Source organism: Alligator sinensis, unplaced genomic scaffold (assembly GCF_000455745.1).
Source record: "Alligator sinensis unplaced genomic scaffold, ASM45574v1 scaffold631_1, whole genome shotgun sequence".
Lineage (NCBI taxonomy): Eukaryota > Metazoa > Chordata > Crocodylia > Alligatoridae > Alligator > Alligator sinensis.
In genome coordinates this window covers 272,354-279,402 of record NW_005842495.1, presented here as the reverse complement: position 1 = coordinate 279,402, position 7,049 = coordinate 272,354, and positions in this window count along the sequence as shown.

Sequence of the window (7,049 nt, the reverse complement as noted above, 5' to 3'; positions counted from 1 at the left end):
GAAGGTTAATCTCTGGAAATACTGGCAGGACTCTCTGAGAGTCTAGATTGTAGCCAGATAAGAGGGTAAGAAAACTTACTTCTCTTTCTTTCTGTTTTCAACCTGTATTATCAGTTTTTCTTCTATCATTCTTTTCTTCTACATAATAAATCTCTTTTTTACTTTGTTTTCTTACCAGTCAAAGTGATATTCCAGGCTAGCCCATTCTGTGGAAAGGTGGACCTAAAATTCTTTCACAACCCAAGAGGAATCTACCTAAAGCTGACAGAGATTTCCCTGCTTCAGCCGTCACATCTGGTATATCTGCAGTGTAGCTGAGGCTTGCTAGGATGAGTTATCCCAAACCTTGGTCTATTCCTTGGGACAATCAGGGAAAGCAGGGTGAAACTTGGAGCTCTGGGGGGATCCTGCAGATGGGTCTATGACAATGCTCAAATCCTAAATCAGAGATAAGAAAAAAAAAAACAAATCTCCACATTCATGACTTTGAGAGAAATATTATGTTGATACCCCCCATAACCAATTTTTGTATAAAAAGTGGGAGCAACACAGCCACATGGACCTCATCATATGCACAACCTCAAACATAAACTCATCATGTGACTATGTAGAGAAGTGATGTGGTCCAGTAAATGCCCATTGCACGCAAAAATATTTATTTTGAAATTGTCATTACTTTCTGAAACACCTTTGTACTTAGAGAATATTAGATCCTTGTTCCATCTATGAGACTAGACTTGTCCTGAGCATACTCTGATTTATTTTATTCTGCCTGGAACAATGTATAATTGCATGCAAGTTACCAAAACATTAGCTGTAGGAAAAAAAAATACAACCCCCCACTCTCTCCCCAAAACCCCTCCAAAACAGAACAAGAAAACAAAGCTAGGGACCTTTGATGGGAGAAAAACCCAATAATGTAGATTACTCCAATGGCAACTTAATGCCAAATAAATAAACAAATATAGCATTGCTTGCTAGAAATGAGGGTGCTTTTCCTTCTAGAGAGTATGTAGCAGAGTAGCTGAGACTTGAGCTACAGCAGGGGTGGCCAACATGTGACTCCAGAGCCACATACAGCTCTTCAGAAGTTAATATGCATCTCTTTGAATCTTTGCACAAGCACACAGTGACCAGGTTCCAAATGGAAGTTAATATGGATCTCCTTTAGTTAATATGCATCTCCTTGAATTTTTGCACAAGCACATGGTGACCAATTTCCATTTTGCTGTGTGCGTGTGCAAATGTTCAAGGAGATGCATATTAACTTCTGAAGAGCCACAGTTTGGCTTCCCCGGGCTACAGAATAAAGCTCTTCCTTCTGGCCCATGCAGCTTGCCACTTTGCCTTCCAGGTAGGCCAGCTTCAACTGGAGAGTGGTCTTGACATGAAGCCTGGTACTTAGGACCATTTCATAGGAAGTGGGATGTGTGGATTCAACGTACCTCTAGATATAGGAGTTCTAGATCCCGTATATACTGTTTTTTTTCGGGGGGGGGGGGGTTCCCCTTAACCATAAGGCTAAAGGATATATATACATCCTTCCTTTTCATCAAACACTTGCTTGTACTGTTCTCTGACTAAAATTTTGGAGACTTATATGGAATTATGTGCTTTCCTTAGGAAGAATACGATTACAACACAGCATGCATGGCCCTTATTCAAAATGGCAAGAGTTAGTTATTGCACTATCTCAGTATCTGCAAAAATGTTGCAGTAACTTTTCATGGTACAAGTTGAATTTGAATTCTGTTGTGGAAACAGTTAAGTGGCTGAAGTCCCAAGATTTTTGTTTTGACTTTTCATCACTGTTTGTAATTAGGTCAGATAGAGATGAATGGACCTGGAAAGTGATTAGGATGACTGGATCAGCTTCAGAATTCTGGAACTTAGACAGTTAACAGTAAACTCTAATCCTATCATCATAACAATTGTTAAACAACCTAATAAGGAGAAAATGCCCCTAATGTACTCAACACTCAGTTGGTCAATATGTTTCCATATTACATTCCTCTAATGTTTTTCTGCTATTTACTTAATTCTCACAAAGAAACATTTCTAGTAGATGCCATATTATATTTACTAAGATTTCCAAGCACAATGTTTTGGTTTTTTTGTGAAAGGTTGCTATGGGGGGGGGAGGGGGCTGCTGATAGCTAGAAAATGATATTTAGAGGTTTGATTTTAGGAACTGGCTTATAGGTAAAGTAGATATGCATTAGAGCGATGGTTCAGGAAGATGGCAAGCATTAATTGGTTTCAAAAGTCTGTTTGTGACAAAGTTTCCTTCAAGGCCCACTGTGTCTAAAGCCAGCAGACACACAGGCTGGCAAATTGGAGATGTGTGCCACACTGTTCCATAACATAAACAGTAGATCCAAACAGAGATAAGGGACTTTGCAGCTTTGGAGCCAGGTTACAGTGCTGAACTGCAGAGTCCCTGGGTTTTCTGGTTATGGTGAACAAACTAAATTAAGACAGTGGTAAATAACCAAATTAAGATGTGTACATGTGATGTGTTTGTTAGAACAAAGGAATATGCTGACAGAACAGAATGTGGACAGTATGATAACCACAGGGAGCCCAATCAATGGGACTTGGAAATGAAGAGTCATCAAAGGGGGAGAAAAAATACAAAAGGGATTTCAGAGCAGCAAAGGGTCCCCAAGGAGGGAACCTGAGGCCACAATTCACAGGCGTCACAACACCAGCATGTTTCACCCACCCTATCCAAGGTGCATGTGTAAATGCCCAGGAGTAGCTCAAACTGCTCTGGGGTGTATTGCTTCAAATTTTCTTGAGAAGCATCTGTGGATGTAAGCCAGTGTTTTGCTCGCTTTACTAGCCGCAGCACATTGAAGGCTCATGTTCATCTTGTGGCCAATCATGACCCCTAAGTCCCTTTCATCCATAGTACTGACCAGTGTAGCACTGCCGAGACTATAAGCATGCTGCAGGTTTTTCCTCCCAAGATAGAGAACCTTGCATTTTTCAGTGTTGAACATCATCAGGTTCTCATCTGCCCATTTCATGAGCTTGTCAAGATCTGCCTAGATCACCCTCCTGTCCTCAAAGCATCAACACCTGTGTGTGTTTGGGGTATGTCCAAAATGCCTCTTGAGTGATCCCCTTCACCTACTTGTGTTTGCTCCACACACACTCATGCCTACAAATTAGACATGGTGGATGGCTTCACAGCAGGTAGAATTAACTGTGGCTGCATGGCATACCACCATGCTCTGGCTTTCCAGAAAGAGAGAGCATAAATGGGATTTGGGGGTAGGATTAGGACTGTTCTCTGCTCTGCTAATTTATGGTCCTATGTGGTTACAGAAAAGGCACAAGGAAAAGGGAGATTATTTTTCTGCATCAGCCTCACAATTACAGAGGAAATGGTCTAGACCTTTTTAGACTCAACCATTTTAGACTCAAGGCACCTATTGATAAAATCAAGGCACCCCTTGAAAATTGTAAGTTCTTTGTTTTCACTCAGTTTTTGCCTACAGAAATATAACAGGACAATTCTTCTGATGCAAAGAACTCAGAAAGACCACCATAGATCAGAATGCTTTTAACATTATGGGTTCCTATTTGAAATCTCTGGGTTTATCTTGTGATTCATGTTTGTACACCTAATAATGACAATAGGCATCCTGTGGCACTCCTGAAAGGATCTGCAGGCACCCCAGGTTACTGTGCCACCTTGGTTGGGAATCACTATTCTAGACATACCTTAGATGTATCTGTGCAGTATGCGTAGCAAGTATGGGATATAGGTTCCTGAGTCCTAGGAGAAGTTTTTAGGTTAAATAATTGCTCTGATAAATTAAAACTTGTAAAGGACTCACTGATTTGCAAGAAATTTTTCTTTATGTCATTATAATGTAGTTATTTGTTTCTGCCAATTGAAGCTTTTCTCCCAGTGGAAACTTGATCATTGCCCAGGTCTTTAAATCTGACATTCATTAGTAACAGAGGTTGCACCTATTTGTTCTGCTACTCTACAATAATACAGGACGTTCCTTCTCCAGGCTCTGCTTGTGTTTGGAAATGTGAACAGCTTTACCAACTTAGCACTACAGTGCTGAAAATTCCATAGAGGTTCATAAAAATAGTCATTTACTTTCCTAGCAAACATTTAGTGAAGATAAAAATAGACATTTTATGCTAATCTATCTGTGAAGGAAACTATCCATATTAAAATGGTGCAGTGAAAATGTGGAATAAAAAGAATCTTACAAAGAAGAACAGAGAGAAAGACAACAAAACATGCCCTTTTCACTATGACTATACAGACTAAGGAAAGACTTTTTTCATTTACAGTAATTTTTTTAGAACTCTTGTTCACTTTGAAATAAAGGAAAACAGAATTTAAGCTGGCAAAGGGATGTTCTTGGAAGTGACAAATTATAATTCTGTACATATATAAAGAAACTTTCTTTTGGCCTTTCTGGCTTATCACTGATGATCTGAGAACTCCACATCTGACCATGAAGACAGGGTGTTTTATTCCACACTAGGTCATAAACCGGTAACTTATGTTATAGCAATACACTTCAGAGATTCAAAGCTTAGTGAAAGCAATTGTAGTCTTTACATTTACTCCACAGGACTTTGGATTAATTCCTAAATGAATAAACACAAATGAGTTAGAATTAATGGAAATCAAGCAATAGTTATCCTACTCATTTTGCCAAAAGTTTAAGCCGGCGTAGTTGTGCTGGGGTAAATATGTGTTACAGCATGGAGATTTGGCCTTATGACTGTATGATTTAGTAGAATACATGGATCAGAACTTTTTATACGATGTGCTTCTTTCTGCCTTGTTTCTTCTTTTTACGTAGCTAAAGACATTGATGACAAATTATATATAGACAATGATGACTGGATTCATGAAAAGGAAAATAGGTAGTTACTATTAATTTTGTTTTAAATGCCATTTTTTTCAAATGCTGCCAAACAAATTAACTTTAATTTTCTTTATGGCATCTGCTATACTGCACTTATAACCTATAGCATGACACTTTTCTTATAAAATTGCCCATCTATGAATTCTTCATTCAATTATTTTATGGATAGATGGACTAGAAACCTGCCATAATGGACATTTACAGTGTGGGGTCTGTGTCACATCAACATCCTTTTACCTGGAACTATTGTACTACTTAAATTCCAGTACAAGCTGGTGAGCCTATCACTTAATGGGCATGAAAAATGAACTTATTTTAGCTAGTTCTTGGAGCATCACATGGCTGAGATGAGGTGGGACAAGGTGAAGAAACTTACGCTACTACTGTCCGTATTATACTTATTTTAAGAATTGGATTTCTTTCTTTAGGGCTGTCAATCTCTTTCAAGCACTTGAATTCATTAAATGACAACTACACATATATGCATAATAGACTGATGGGTGCAAATGGGAGAGGGGAGATTTTAAGCAGTGTTTATAAGACTTCCATGGGGTTCCTATTTCATTGTTTTCCTGTCATCTGTCTCTTAGTTTTGCATTGCTTGCCTAATATCTCCATAAACTGTATTTCTGCTATACAGTGTTCAATAGGTCCTTTTTGTACTTTGTTACTGTTTTATAAAGCAGTCAGAAACCCATTTGTTTAAAGCAAAGGTAGGTATTTTATAACCTGGATTAAGCAAACAAAAAGCAAAAGTTCTTTCTTTCTTTTTATTTAAAGAAAATGTAATTTCTATGGTTTACTTCTCTAGCTGACCTTCCTCAAGCTTTTCATATGACCGGTGGCTCTGTTAGGCTATTAAATATTGTGAATGTTAACGAAGGTTCTTCAAACCCTCCTAAATTCTGGAAGACAAATACAATATGCACTATTACAGCTAACAAACATATCCCCATAGGTAATAAGAATTTGATAAGTTTTAAATTGTAAATCAATGTGCTTATAAATACAACGGTGGAATGCATCTTCAAAATCTGTTCAAATAAATTCCTTCTAATTCACTTTTAAATAATTTTTTTTTACATAAATTAGAAACAAATTTACCATTTCAGTCTGACAATTAGCGATGTCTACTGGTATTCAGAAAAAAAATGCAACTGATTATTTAGAGGTACAATTTTGGAAACCTTCACATGCATTGGTGAACATTGACTTGGGAAGCAGCCGTATTGAAATCAATAGAACTACTTCAAAAATAAAGTCCATCCAGGCAAGAAAGTTTCCACAGTTACACATCTAATATAAGCACTTTGTACAGTCAATTAACATTTTCTCCCTGGTCATCCATTTTCTTTGACAGTCATGTATCTGTTGCCAAGTGGGTATTATCATTTTTAAAAGTAGATAATTGCAGAGTGATTTTTATGATGTGCTTCATTTAATTGGTAAATACTGGGATAGAAACGTATCTATTGTAAGTGATGGTATCATTCAGGACGTTAATAAATACAGAACACGTTACAAAATGTTTAACCCAGGAGTGAATACAAAATAATATACTTCAAGAGTTAATTTTTTTTCCAGCAACTGAAAAAGAGGCAAAGGACAGTGAGTCACAACAAACCTGACATTTTGCAGTGAATTGAAGACTATTTACTAGAGATTTATCTATGTTTTTATCTGTCATGCTTCTTTATGACTCCCCCGCCAAAATAGTAAAGAAAATAGGCCTGTAAAATGCTTTGAGTCATTTTCTTTGAATTGCCTGTTTCTTCTGTATGCAGTGGGACTTTGGTGATCTTGTTACTGACTAAAAGAAAAGAAGAGTGCCTTCCCCACTACTACTGACCAAAAGGTTAAGAAAAAAAATACGAAAATCACCCATACACTTCCAAAGTAGTATCATTTTTTCAACAAAGCTAAGTAAGATTAACAGTCAGAAGAACCCAATGCGAGGATCTCATCAGCTTCATATTGACTTAAAGGATATAGTAATGGATATTCAATTATTTTTATACTTGATTTGGGAATATCTTTTATTCAAATAAAACAATGATAAATTTCAGGAGATTTTCTTTCCTTTGCCCCATTATTCTTTCTTTACCAGCTAGAAAGCAGAAACACTAATCTTCATCTTCT